The sequence below is a fragment of the Oryx dammah genome, unplaced genomic scaffold (genome assembly GCF_014754425.2).
Source record: "Oryx dammah isolate SB20612 unplaced genomic scaffold, SCBI_Odam_1.1 HiC_scaffold_23, whole genome shotgun sequence".
In the NCBI taxonomy this organism is placed as follows: domain Eukaryota; kingdom Metazoa; phylum Chordata; class Mammalia; order Artiodactyla; family Bovidae; genus Oryx; species Oryx dammah.
Window position 1 is genome coordinate 44,315,067 of NW_024070207.1, and position 14,394 is coordinate 44,329,460.

The 14,394-nt window shown below is 42.7% G+C and overlaps 1 non-coding gene across 1 annotated transcript; it reads right to left on the minus strand.

Moving 5' to 3' along the window:
- Window positions 1-14,028: 14,028 nt before the first annotated feature.
- On the minus strand, window positions 14,029-14,101 carry TRNAG-CCC. The gene has a single exon. It is a non-coding gene; the product is annotated as a tRNA-Gly (tRNA).
- Window positions 14,102-14,394: the final 293 nt, after the last annotated feature.

Consider the following 14,394-nt stretch of genomic DNA (forward strand, 5'->3'; position numbering starts at 1 on the left):
AACTCTGGCATGATAACATGATAGCACTCTGTGTGTGTGTCTGTGTCTGTGTTTTCTTTTTTTCTAAGCTCTCTCTTTTAGGGACACTGTCATCTGAGTAAGGACTTTTAAACTCTTTTCTATAACTCCTCTGTGTTCTCTTACACTTTCATCTCAATTTTGGTCTTCTGCTGACTCTTAACTAAAGTTCTTTTCTAACCTTCAGCTGAAGCTCATTGCTTTTTTCAGAGAAGACAAAACATTTGGAGTTCTGCTGTTCTTGAATTCCATCAGCATTGCTCCTTCAATCTCTAGCAGCATGCCTCTCCCCTGACTTTCTTTTTTTTTTTTTTAATTTATTTATTTATTTTTAATTTTTACTTTACAGTTCTGTATTGGTTTTGGCATAGATTTCTTGCTCAGAACAGAATGAAGCCTCATACTGTTCCTTAAAGATGCAAAGCATATCCTCAAATTAAGGCCTTGGCATTTCCTGAACCCTCAGCCAGGAATGCTCTTTACCCAGATATTTGCAGAACTTGCCCCTCATTTCATATGGATCTCTTCCCAATTGTCTCCTCATCAGAGAAGTCATCACCAGTTCTGTGGGTGCAACAACACACACATACCCACCCCTGTGGTCACTCACTGTCCCTTATCTTGCTCTGTTTTTCTTCTCAACAATTATCATCATCTGATATATTGTTTTGGTTACTGTCTGTCTTGTCCCACTAGAAAATAAATTGCACAAGGACAAGAATTTTTGCTTTTGTTAACTGCCACAACCATGCTTGTTACAGAATAAATGCTCAATGAATATTGTTATTAATAACAATGACAATTGTTAAAAATTAATGATGGCTATATAGTTTTCTTGGGGCTTCACTTATAGCTCAGTCAGTAAAAATCAGCCTGCAGTGCAGGAGACCCAGGTTCGACCCCTGGGTTGGGAAGATCCCTTGGAGAAGGAAATGGCAATCCACTCCAGTATCCTTGCCTGGAAAATCTCACGGACAGAGGAGCCTGGTGGGCTGCAGTCCATGGGGTTGCAAAGAGTTGGGCATGACTGAGTGACTAACACTTACTTACTTACATAGTTTTCTTAGAACACTGTCCCATGAGACCTACATGTAATTTTTCAACCTTGAAAATGACTTTGAAGGTCCTAACAACAAGTAACACTGCCATGAGAACAGTGATTAGAAAGTGACTGGAAAACAAAATTTAGATCCTGGAATTTTTATGACTTGATCTATGTGATATGCAAAGCCAGCCTGAAGGTCTAATGCAGGACAACACGCGTGGGATCATAGTACTCACTGGAATTCAGTGGGACCAGCCTGAATTCAGTGGGAGGCAGAAGGGGCTGCCCTATCTCAAAGGAGCTTATCTGCTAGGAGAGAGGGTGAAGTCATACAGTATACTGAACTGACATTCATTTAGATATACAGGTGTTGATATGGAAAGTAGTCTGTGACATTATGTTAAGTGAAAAAGGTAGAAAATACATAACATGTACACTATGGTTCTCCTTATATGCAGTTAGAGGATGCGGGGAGAGAGTATAATGGGATATATTAAAATATTAATATTGTTTTCTCTGAATAGTGTCATTTTAGTCTAGATTATTTTTTAAAATCTTTTTGTTTCTGAGTGATTTTTTTAATTTATTTTCTTGAAGTATAGTTGACTTACAGTGTATTAATTTCTGCTGTACAGCAAAATGATTCAGTTATATATATATGTATTCTTTGTGTTTGATCTTTGTTAATTTGATTAATATGTGTCTTGGGGTATTTCGCCTTGGGTTTATCCTGTTTGAGACTCTCTGGGTTTCTTGGACTTGGGTGATTATTTCCTTCCCCATTTTAGGGAAGTTTTCAACTATTATCTCAAGTATTTTCTCATGGTCTTTCTTTTTGTCTTCTTCTTCTGGGACTCCTATGATTCTATTCTTTTTCATTATGGTTTATCACAGGAGGTAGAAATGATTTTTTAAAAAAACCCTTCTGTTGGTTTTTATACCAAATTTATGTCACAGGATATTGAATATAGCTCCCTGTGCTCTACAGTAGGACCTTGTTGTTTATCCATTCAATACATAATAGTTTGCACTTGCTAAGTCCAAATCTCTACTCAATTCCTTTCCCCATCCCCTCCCCCTTGGCAACCACAAGTTTGTTCTATAGAATCTATTCTGTCTGTGAGTCTCTTTCATAGATAAGCTCATTTGTATCATTTTTTAGAGTCCATGTTTAAGCAATATCATATATGATATTTGTCTTTGTCTGACTAACTTCTCTTAATATGACAATCTTTAGGTCTATCTATGTTGCTGCAAATAGCATTATTTCATTCTTTTTTATGGCTAAGTAATATTCCATTGTGGAGTTCCCAGGTGGCTCTGTGGTAAAGAATTCACCTTTCATGCAGGAGTCAGACATGACTTAGCAACTAAACAGCAATATTCCATTATATATATGTACAACATCTTCTTTATCCATTCCTCTGTCGATGGACATTTAGGTTGTTTCCATGTCTTGGCTATTGTAGATAGTGCTGCTATGAACTCTTTCTGAAAGATTTGATTTTCCTTTAAAACAATGGGTATGGATCATTTCCACAAAATAACTGAGTCCTCTTTCAAAGGGTCCACAGGGATCTGGGGGAAGTGGTTGCCATGGAGAGTAACTGGAGAACCGGTAAAGAAGAAGGGATAGTCTTCGTGCATTTTGTGTTTATACTAGTTGATTTGATACCATGTGCATGCTATTGTTTGTAAAGGAGGCATGGGCTTGCAACTCTTTGATAGTAGATATTATAGGTACTCTGTGGGGGTTGTTATAGTGCCCCTGACAAGTGAGCAGCTGAAAAGTTATCAAAATTGTGCTGACAGTTTCCTAGAGAAAATAACTAGAGGGACTGTGGCTTTAAACCTAATTCTGACCAACGGGGGAATCATTTGGGAGGCAGAAGTGATAAAACCTTAAAGAAGGAGTGAGTTAAAAAACCACAGTCTTTACCCTCTGGAAGGGGGATGGCTGAAGCAAGTCTGAAGTCCAAGTCCATAGCACGAGACTCTACAAGAGAAGACAATTCAAGAGGGTTGAGAAGCTCTCTGAAATGCCACCCTGACTGCCACTGGGTGGAGGAATACGTGGGAGGATTCTTAAGGAAGGCAGAGAATTTGTAGAGGGAAATCACAGAGAAACTCAGATTTTAAAATATGAATTTTGAAATGAAAAGAAGCTTTTTGTCTAGTGCAGGGAGGGGAGATGATAACCAAAGAAATGCCAGATGGTCATAGTTGATAAGATGAAAGCAGGGTCAGGGGCAGGTGGTAACCAACAGGAGTGTGTGTGTGCATTCTTTTGTTGTGGTGCCAAAGGGACAATTGGGAAGAGACCTAAATCAAGTGCAAGGACAAGATCTGCAAATACCTGGGCATCCCAGGTAAAGAGTTCTGAAAATCCCAAGGCTCTGATGTGGAGATATGCTAGGCATATTTAAGGAATAGCAGGGAAATGAATGGAGCTGGTTCCTAGTGTGGGAGGAGTGGTGGGATATGAACTCAGATAGAGGGGAGCCCAATCATATAGGGCCTCATGGCTCTAAGCAAAACTTGGAATTTTATTCTGAAATAGTCATTAAGGAGAGGTTTCGAGCAGAGGCGGAATGAACTGACCGCTACTCAGGACTGCTCCAGCTACCATGCTTAGCAGACAACATGAGGACCAGGAATAAGCAAGAGGGATATTTTGGGAGGTTAGTCCAGAAATACAGGTGAGAGATGTGAGTTGTTTAAACTGGAGGGCCAGTGACAGGGCTAGGGAGACAGGGTTACATTGTGAATGTATGCTGAAGGAAGAGTCGATAAGATTTCTGATGGGCTGAAAGTAGTTATGTATGGATGTGAGAGTTGGACTATAAAGAACACTGAGTGCCAAAGAATTGATGCTCTTGAACTGTGGTATTGGAGAAGACTCTTGAGAGTCCCTTGGATTGCAAGGAGATCCAACCGGTCCATCCTAAAGGAAATCAGTCCTGAATATTCACTGGACGGACTGATGCTGAAGCTGAAACTCCAATACTTTGGCCACCTGATGCGAAGAAATGACTCATTTGGAAAGATCCTGATGCTGGGAAAGACTGAAGGCAGGAGAAGGGAACAACAGAGGATGAGATGGTTGGATGGCATCACCGATGCAATGGACATGAGTTTGAGTAGGATCCAGGAGTTGGTGATGGACAGGGAGGCCTGGCGTGCTGCAGTCCATGGGGTCGCAAAGAGTTGAACATGACTGAGCGACTGAACTGAACTGAACTGAGACAAAAGATATTAGAAAAAAAGAGACAGGTCAGACTGAAGATGTGGTCTGAGCAAGTAGATGAATGGTGATCTCATTTATGGGGATGGGAACAGTTGAGGGAGGAACATGTCTTGGAGGGCAGGGTTCAACATGACGTTGTGGACATACTGAGTTTAAGGTAGCTGTTAGATATTCAAGTGGAGATGTTCTGTTGGAGGTATATACGTGTGTGAAATTTAGAGAATGGTCTTGGTTAGACATACAATTTCGGAGTTCTCAGCATATAGATGGTATTTCAATCCAGATGACTAGAGAAACAAGTGAACAGGGCTGTTAATTAGGCTTTTCTTCCACCTCCATTCCCCTCCCTGGTCCCCTGCCTGGCTCGCATGTGCATCCCTTGCACCTGGCATGTCTCATTGCACCTTTTCAATATGCTCTGCTCAGAGACCTCTGGCCTTCAGAGCAGAGTATCTCTACTCCTTTGACCTCATCTGACAAAATCCAAAAGGCTGTGGTATTGAGTACAGCTAGAGCAAGCAGCCTTTTCTTCCAAGGGATGAATTCTGAGGTCCTGAGAAAATCTCTTACCACCGACCCATAGGAGCTCCCTTAGATGCTGGCGAAATCGCCCAATCATTCCCTTAATTCAGCTGGGAGTGGGGAGCTCTTTTGTTTGTTGTTGAGGACTCATGACCTCCAGAGGGAACACTCTGCAGCCCACCTCACAGAAAAGCACCTTCGAGAAACTGAACTGTTCAACTAACTCACTAACGTCAGTGAATAACCACAGAAAATACTAAGATTATGCTTCACTAGCATCTAATGGCTGGTTTTAGAGGGGAAAGAGACAAGAGAGTAGGAGAAGCAGAAGAAAAGGTGGGGACTCATTATACTCCTACTGTATACCAAGTACTGTGCTAGGGCAACATATACACAACATCATCAGCTCAATAATGAACCTTCCCACAATTCTGTGAGGGAGCAATCACTGGATCCAGTTTCCAGGTGAAGAGTGTGAGGCTCAAAGGGTTGAAGTCACTTGCCCAGATTCAGCTCTTTAGTTGGCAGGTGGTGTAGCCATTTCCTTCCACCTGGAGTCCACCTGGACTCCCAACCCTTGTGACCCTGTATCCCTCTGCTGCCCTGACAAGGTCAAGCGGAGAGTGTTCATCAGAGGCCACTTTCGGGGGCTCTGGGCTTCACAGTATTTATTACCTGTTACTCACCTCTTTGAAATGTTGATTAGCTGTTGTTCCCAGCTTGTCAAATGCTTTCATCCTTAAACCTTGAAAGTTTTTTTTTTCCCTAAATAGGGCACCCACTGTTTCACACCAAGCTGCAAACTATTTTCTACCCTCAGGTCAGATAAGCAGAGTCAACCTAGGTTTAGGGAAAGCCCAGCCTGTCAGGTCCCCATGCTCCCAGTGGTAAAGGCTTAGAATCCTGTTGAAATGCAGCTGCCCCTAACATCGATGCTGTCAGATCTTTGCAAGCCTAGGGGATGTGAGTGACCTTTTGCTAGGAAAGGTATACATAGGGAATGATGTCCTAATTGTACCAGAGACCACAGGAACCTTGGAAGCAGGCTGACCCTGCCAGGACCACCTGCTCCTTCACTGGTGTGCATCCCTGCCATCAGGTGGGACTAAGACAGTTTAAACAGAGGAGGTGACTTCAGTTCAGCAACAGGGGGCCAGAGTCACGTCTAGAAGGCTGTGTGCCTTTGTGGCTGGTGACAGGGCATCAGAGAGTTGGAGCAGGATCTTTGGGCTGATGGGTAAGGTGGAACTGCTTCTTCTGGGGTCTGGTGGTCAGGGAGATGCTTTCTACCTTCCTCCCCTGGAACCAATGAATTGCATTCAAGTGGAACTTGCACTTCCAAGGCAGTCCAGGGGCCCTATCTAGATCCAAGCAGAATAGTCAAAAGTCTTTTCTTCTGATGTTGTGAGAATAAAACAGTGTGTCATATTTATTCCTTCCTCTGCCAAGAAAGCTCTCCTGGTCTTAGTTGAAATTAATTTTCCCTCCTCGCACTCCCAGAGTCCCTTGCTTGCACTTCTCCCCCAGAGTTCCCAAGCACCATCCTTATTAGCATTATTTATGGGCACTCCTATCCTCTCTTCCAGATCATGAGCTCCTGGAAGGCAGAAACCACAGTTTATTCATCTCTATCCCCCAGGGACTGCGTGCAGGGCCCTGCACATGGTAAGGACTCAGTAACTGCTGGTTGAATTGAATTATTACTCTTCGCTGCTGTTGTTGTGATTGGCATTCATTTATTTAATCCATTTGCCCTTTAAGAATCTCCTGCCAAGACTCAAAAGCAAAGGCGCCCAAGTACAAAGACATGTTTTTTAGCAGTTGATGGTTCGGGGTGGTTTTATTTTAAATCAGCCCAAATGAAAAGCCATGTTTTCTTAGGTCTGGCCAGCCAGACAGAAAAGGTTATCAGCAGATTAAGAGGAGTGTTCTCAAACAGCATCAAGTGTCTTTCAGTGTGTCCAATGGGTGGAGAGCTTTGTGTGGCCTCAAAAGCTGGCTGGAAGGCTACTTGGATTCATTCTGACATATGTCATATTTTGGAGAGAGGTGTTGAAAGCAGAGTCAAACAGACAGCCAGTCAAAGTGCCGCTTGGTGCGCTGGAATGGGCCTTACATGAAAGCCTGAGTGAGCGGCTTGCAGAACAAGGCTGCCCCCCGGGTCTTCCCCGGGAGCTACTTGAAAAGCTGAGAAGTGTTCAGGAGTTCTCATCACTTGGGGACATTCCCTCCATTCCACAGTGGGCAGTGGGCCTCCGGGACACTTTGTACTGACTACATTCTAGCTGTCAGGTTGACTTTATCTTCCGCCTGTTGATGGTACCCGTCGAAAACAGCCCATCTTTATAGACTGACACATTTAGGAACTCCGTGGCTTATAAAGTATGGTTTTTTCCTGCTGTGATGAGAGAATTAGACATGAAGAGAGAAGATTTAGGATCTGCAGCGCCAGAGGCAAAGACTCAGGCAGGCAGGCAAGAGAGAACATTTACAGCACACCAGCTGTGTGCCTGGTCTTGGGCTGGTGGTAACCAAAGCAGATGTAATGCCAGCCCTGGTTACATTTATAGCTCAGTGGAAGGGGAGGGGGACTTGAGTGGAAGTGCAGAAGGTGTGGGGGTGGGCACGGGACAGGTCTTAAAGAAGTAATTACACATGGCATGAACCAAGTACACAGAAAATAAGAGCTCTGATGGAGATGCTAAGAAAGCATGTAAACGTCAGACCCAGGCTGAAGGGTCAGGGCAGGATTTTCTGAGGGAATATGTTTTAAACAGAGATCCGAAGGATGAGTAGGAATTAATCAAGTGAGGTGTGTGTGTGCATGTTGAAGGGGCTAGTGTTTAGGAAAATGGGACTGCATTTCCCATAGTCCTGCAGTAGACTAGACATGGTACGCGTGAGGACCTAAAAGAGGGCCGGGATGCTTGTGGCTTCCCTGATGCCTCAGACGGTAAAGGATCCGCCTGCAATGTGGGAGACCTGGGTTAAATACCTGGGTGGGGAAGATCCCCTGGAGGAGGGCATGGCAACCCACTCCAGTATTCTTGCCTGGAGAATCCCATGGACAGAGGAGCCTGGTGGGCTACAGTCCATGGGGTCGCAAAGAGTCGGACACGACTGAGCAACTAAGCACGGCACACGTAGCACATGCTTGTGGCATGGGGAGTGGGAGTGGTGAGAGATGAGTCTGAAGAAGTGAGCAGCAGCTGCATTGGGCAGGGCCGCACCTCTGGGCCTTGTTTAATTGAGGAAATTGAGGGGGAGGGCGCTAAGAAATAGCTTTCAAAGACTACTCAGTGATTAAAAGAAATGAACCACTCATATATATGCTACAATCTTCACATAGTATACTAAGGGAAGAAAACCAGTGAGGAAAGACCACATGTTTTATGATTCTATTTACGTGAAATGTTTAGAAACAGCAAATCCATAGAGAAAGAAAAGCAGGGAGTGGGAATAGGGAAAATGGGAGTAAGAGATATTTCGAGGCTGACAGACGGTTCTCGAATTGTGGTGATGATTGTGCAATCCTGTCAATGTATTAAACATCACTGAAGGATACATGAAAGCTAAAACAATTTTAAAAAGAAATGAACCGTCTGCTCTCCCATGGAGGAATATGAGACACATAGAGAAAAGAACCCTGCCTCCTGTGCAGCCTCGCCTGCCCTCCCTCCAAGACCATGCAGCTCTCAGACTGCATGCCTGGTCTCTAGGGGCAAAAGAGGATGTCTGTTCATTTCCTTGGCGCCCTTAGCCCCATTTAGATAGTGGGCACAAGGAGATCACATCTGCAGAGCTATGTATGAATTAGGCACACAGTGGGGATGGTTCATTATGCAAGAGGTGGCTGTCATCTTTGTAGATGGGGAAACAGAAGTGTCCATGACCAGCCATTGGGAGAGGGTTATTAGAGTCCAATGAACATCTCTGTTTTTCCAGAAGCCACACTCTCACGTTGGTTCCTGGCCAGAGACCCAAGGGGGAGCTGGTCCATGATAAGAATTAGGAGCTAACTGCTCATCCAGATGTTATGGGGGCAGTGCCATCACTGATGAGCCTCCGTTGTCCCTCAGCCACTTCTGAGGACAGCCTCCATCTGTTAAGTCTCAGCAGCTTTCATGGGTAATAGTGACCTAATTGAGGAATTGAGAGTGAAATCAGGGGAAAATCTGTGGCTCAGTCACTAGAATAGTGACTTCTCTGGACCTCATATCAGAGACAAAAGATCATAACTGATTTCCTGCTCTTCCCAAGGGAACCGTTTCTAATAGTTGAAAGCAGTCAAGCTGACAGAATGAATTGGCGCTCCGACCCAACAGTCCTTGGGGAGAGAGTACTATGAAAGGCCACTAAGTTGTTACATTTGTATAATTAAATCTGACATTTTGATCAGTTTGACAAGCACAGTGTTGTCTGTTGCCTTCAAGATCTGTAGAGCAACTCTCTTTTCCCATCATGCTGACTTTCATTGGCAACAGAATTTTCTATGGAAATTGTAGAGGGACAAGAATGGAATTGAAGGAAGTGATAAGAATGCCGAGGGGCATAACTTTAAAAGAATGAATGAGTTTTTGAATCACAGGCACTCTATGTAACAAATCCACTACCTGGGAAGGAACTTCACACATGCCTTTTGCTGGAATCCAGATTAACTTGAAGGAACAGACCCTCTGCTCTCCTAATTTCTCTTTGCTAAAGTTAGCAGTGACTGCCACAAAAAAAGGGTACAGTTGGACAAAACCACCATCTGTGGCTGGTGAAAGTTTGCACAGAGTCTCTAGTGTGCTACTGAGGTGCTCTCTATGGAACTCTGGTTTGACTGACTTGACTTCTAGGTACTGAGTGTCCTCTCCTTCCACCCTTGTCCACCCCCACCCTCCATTCCATTAAGAGCAGAACTACGTCTTTTGTATTTACTGGCTCCTCCTTCTTCTTGTCTTCCTTCTGACCATCAGCAGGATGCCAAAGGAAAAGAGACTCCTTTTCATTACCTGCAGAGATTACCAAAAAGTAAGAGTAAGAATTTGGAAGAAGATAAACAAATTCCTGTTTGAATGACCTTGGGGAAGTTGTTCATCCACTGTAAGCCTTCTTTTCCTCATTTGTAAAATTAAAACAATAGAACCAACCTCACAGGATTGTTGTGAGACAAAAAGGGTTTGAAACCTGTAAAGAAACCTTAAAACACTCCCTATGTCACAGTAATTGTTCATGCTGTATTCAAGCAGCTACTGGATTAAATACCTCGTATGTGTAGGCAATGCTTCAGGGCATATGGTACATTATGTGATGTTCACATGAGTGTATGAAAAGGCAACATGGTATCGTGGAAAGAACATGAACTTGGAATCACAAATCTGGGTTCCAGTAACCACTCGGCCTTTTACTTGGTGTGTGACCTCAGACAGGTTACGTGAACTCTCTTATCCTGTTTCTTCATCTGCAGCATATAAATCATGACACTTTTTATGGTTCTCCTGGTGACTAAGTGAGATAATGCACATGAGAGCCTCTCAAATCTCCTGGGGGCATGCCTGTAGCCTAGCTGTTGTTCTTGTTCAGTCATTAAGTCCTGTCCAACTCTTTGCAACCTCATGAACTGCAGCACAACAGGCTTCCTTGTCCTTCACTATCTCCAGGAGTTTGCCCAAGTTCATGTCCATTGCATTGGTGATGCCATCCAGCCATCTCATCCTTTGACACCCTCTTCTCCTCCTGCCCTCAATCTTTCCCAACATCAGGGTCTTTTCCAATGAGTCAGCTTTTCACATCAGGTGGCCAAGTATTAGAGTTTCAGCTTTAGCATCAGTCCTTCTAATGAATATTCAGGGTTGATTTCCTTTAGGATGGACTGGTTGGATCTTCTTGTAGTCCAAGGGACTCTCAAGAGTCTTCTCCAGCAACACAGTTCGAAAACATCAATTCTTTGGTACTCAGCCTTTTTTATGATCCAGCTCTCACATCTGTACATGACTACTGGAAAAACCATAGCTTTGACTAGACGGACCTTTGTTGGCTAATGGCTAGGTGATGGCTCTGCCTTTTAATATACTGTCTAGGTTCATCATAGCTTTCCTTCCAAGGAGCAAGTGTCTTTTAATTTCATGGCTGCAGTCACCATCTGCTGTGATTTTGGAGACCAAGAAAATAAAATCTGTCTCTGCTTCCACTTTTTCTCCTTCTATTTGCCATGAAATGATGGGACCAGATGCCAGGATCGTAAATTTTTGAATGTTGAGTTTTAAGTCAGCTTTTTCACTCTCCTCTCTCACTCTCATCAAGAGGCTCTTTAGTTCCTCTTCGCTTTCTGCCATTAGAGTGGTATCATCTGCATATCTAAGGTTGTTGATATTTCTCCCAGCAATCTTGATTGCAGCTTGTGATTCATCCAGCCCAGCATTTCACATGATGTACTCTCCATATAAGTTATAGGGCTATTAGTAATTACCCTCTCCTTTTCCCCAGTAGCATATTGGACACCTTCTAACCTGAGGGGCTCATCTTCTGGTATCATATCTTTGTGCCTTTTCATACTGTTCATGGGATTCTGGAGGCAAGAATACTGGAGTGGTTTGCCATTCCCTCCTCCAGTGGACCAGTTTGTCAGAGCTCTTCACTATGACCTGTCCATCTTGGGTGGCTCTGCACAGCATGACTCTTGGCTTCATTGAGTTATGAAAGTCCCTTTACCATGACAAGGCTATGGTCCATGAAGGGGAGCCTAGTACCTAAGGAATAAATAAATGGGAGACTCATTTTTCTTTCTTCATTACATATAAGCCCTGAACCTCAATCTACCTTCAGTCTAGTTTGGGAAGTAATGGTAACACTCCAGATATTCTGAATTTTGCTGAACTAATATTCTGTGTTTTGCCTTATAATTAAATGTCATATTTTAGAGATCTCAAGAAGTCTTACATTAAATCCAGAACAACAAATTGTAAATTTTGGAAAAAGTTCAGCCAGTTCTACCACTCAGATGAATGGCCCTGGGCAAGTCATTTCTTCATCTGTAAGATAGAAATCATTCTAGAATTTACCTGATTAGGTGGCTGGGAGGATCAATGAAATAAAGTAGGGAATGTGCTTCACCCATTATCTTTTACTTATAGGTGCTCAATAAGTAACAACCAGTATTAATATTTAGAAAAGAAAATCAGAATAAAATGTTGTGCTTGTTTTTTCTAATTGTTTGGCTGTCATTATCTAATATTTGATCCCTTTATGTTAGGGAGGAAAATTAGGCAATTGTGAAGCATATTACTAATCTTTGGGACTTGACATTGGAAAAAGCCAGCCACGTGCTCCTACTAAATGCACCTTCATATCCAAAGAAAAGACAGATTGAGAGCTCCTATGTTTGTAATCATGATGACTTCATACCAAACTCACAATGTTCCCTGCTGCCCACTTTACAGATGGAGACACTGAGGCACAAGAATGATTCTAAGAAGGAATGACAGGCAAGGATTTGACACTATCAGTTTCTGTCACCTCTAATTCTGCCATTTTGTATCCAGTACCAAAGTAGTAAGTGAGTTCTTATCACTTAATTTTCAAAAATTCCATGACAAGTATCTTCCATCCTTGCAGTGTGTCTGAAATAATAACTTCATTTAAACGATTTTCATTTTTACATTTATCTTCTCTCTACTCATAGCTTGTTGGAAGCTTTGTGGAGCACCCTGTTTTCTCCCCTTGATGAGGGGCATGGGTAATGAGACTCCTTCTAGAGTTTGATAAACGTACATTGTACATCCATAAAGTTCTGTAAACGTACATTATGCATTTGTACAGATGTCCCTGGGATTTTCAAGAATGCATACAAGAGGTTTCCTTAGTAAAGATCCTTGTGAAAGAAGGTTATGTTCACCTTTCCTTGAATAATCCGGCCAGATACTCTGCAAAATCACCAGGAATAATTAATGCATTCTGGATGACGCGTGCTTGGCTAATTAGACTGAAACAGCATTGGTTAGCAAGTTGGCTGAGTGCCAAGTAGCAGGTGTCTGCATAGAGTCAGCACTGATTCTTTTTTCAAAGAAGAGAAGGCCTCTGCATGTTTTGTTTTTGAAAAAGTTCGCCTAGGTTTTGGCCTATTCCCACCCTCATTTGGAAATGCTGCGGGTAAAATAAAACTAAGTTTATCGGCACTAAAAAAGAGCTTATTTCTTTTTAATGTAGTTTTCTTTTCACCACATTTAGTCTATTTTTAAGAGGTCAGTGTATGTTTCTATGTGTCTTTATTTACATCTTAGTTTGAAGCACACAACCAGGATCATTTTATAGGGTTTTCCTTTGAGGCCACTTGAACTGGGGCTTTTTGCGTGGAGATTACTTTTCTCACTGTTTTCCTGGTTGTTTAGTATTTTGCATTTCCAAATCTGTATATCATTTTCATCTTTGGGTTAACTTATAGTTTAGCTCTTCAAACAACAAGTTTGTATTATTCTCACTTTCCTCCATCCGAGTATTATAAAATGTCTATTCATCATGAGCCCTCCAAGAGAAAGTTAAGGATGTTCAGTGATGGGTACGTGGATCTTTAAGCAGGATTTCTGGATCTTGTAAGTGGGGAATAGCATTCTCTACATACCAGTGATAAATGAGCATCTCTGAATTTGTATCTGAATCCTGGTCCCCGGGGGTCATTTGTATGAACACAGGCTTGAGTCTACAGAGCTTTCCTGAGCCCGAATAATGTGGGCTGGAAAAACTTTCCCAGGAGTTTAGGATGTCTTGCAGCAAATAATAGAAACACTCGTGATTTAGCATTGTAAGGGTTGCAGGAGCCTCACAGAACTCTGGGACAGGAAGTGAAGAGCCACCAGGAAGCCAGGCCATCCTTCTTTTGCTGTTGTCTTGCCTTGGCGTTTCCTGGCACATCTACTTGGATCTCTACTTGTCGTAGGGTTTTTTAGGCATTCTCCCCTGGTTTGTTTAAAATATCTGTCTGTGTTCAGAAGTCTCCAGGCTATTACGTAAAACAGAAATGATGTCATTTTAGAAAGGCTATTGGTGGCATTGGTTACTTTTAAAAATTGTATTTATTTTAATTTATTTTTTAAACCCCTAAAAATATGTTTTTTTCTATTTATTAATTTATTTGGCTGCACCAGTTCTTAGTTGCAGCACATAAGATTTTTTAGTTGTGGCATGGGAACTCTTGGTGGCGGCATGTGGGATCTAGTTCCCTGACCAGGGATCAAACGTGGGCCCCCTGCATTGGGAGTGCAGAGTCTTAGCCACTGGACCACCAGGGAAGTCCCCTGATTATTTTAAAAAGCAAGCAAAAAGGAGAGCTCAGATGATCCCTGGCCACCCTTCTCTTCTAACGCTGACTTCTTAGGACCTTGAATATTTCTGGACATCTCTTCGAAGATATTCTATTCAGTACCATGTTTCCTAAAGCATGCAATTTTATCAGTTTGTTAGACTTCTTTAATCATACTGGGTATCAGGCAGTAGTTGCAAATAAACCAATCCTCTGTTAGCAGGATGAAAAAAATCTGTGGCCCGCGGGAAGGCCTGTCACCCTCTTTCACCCAGCGCCTTG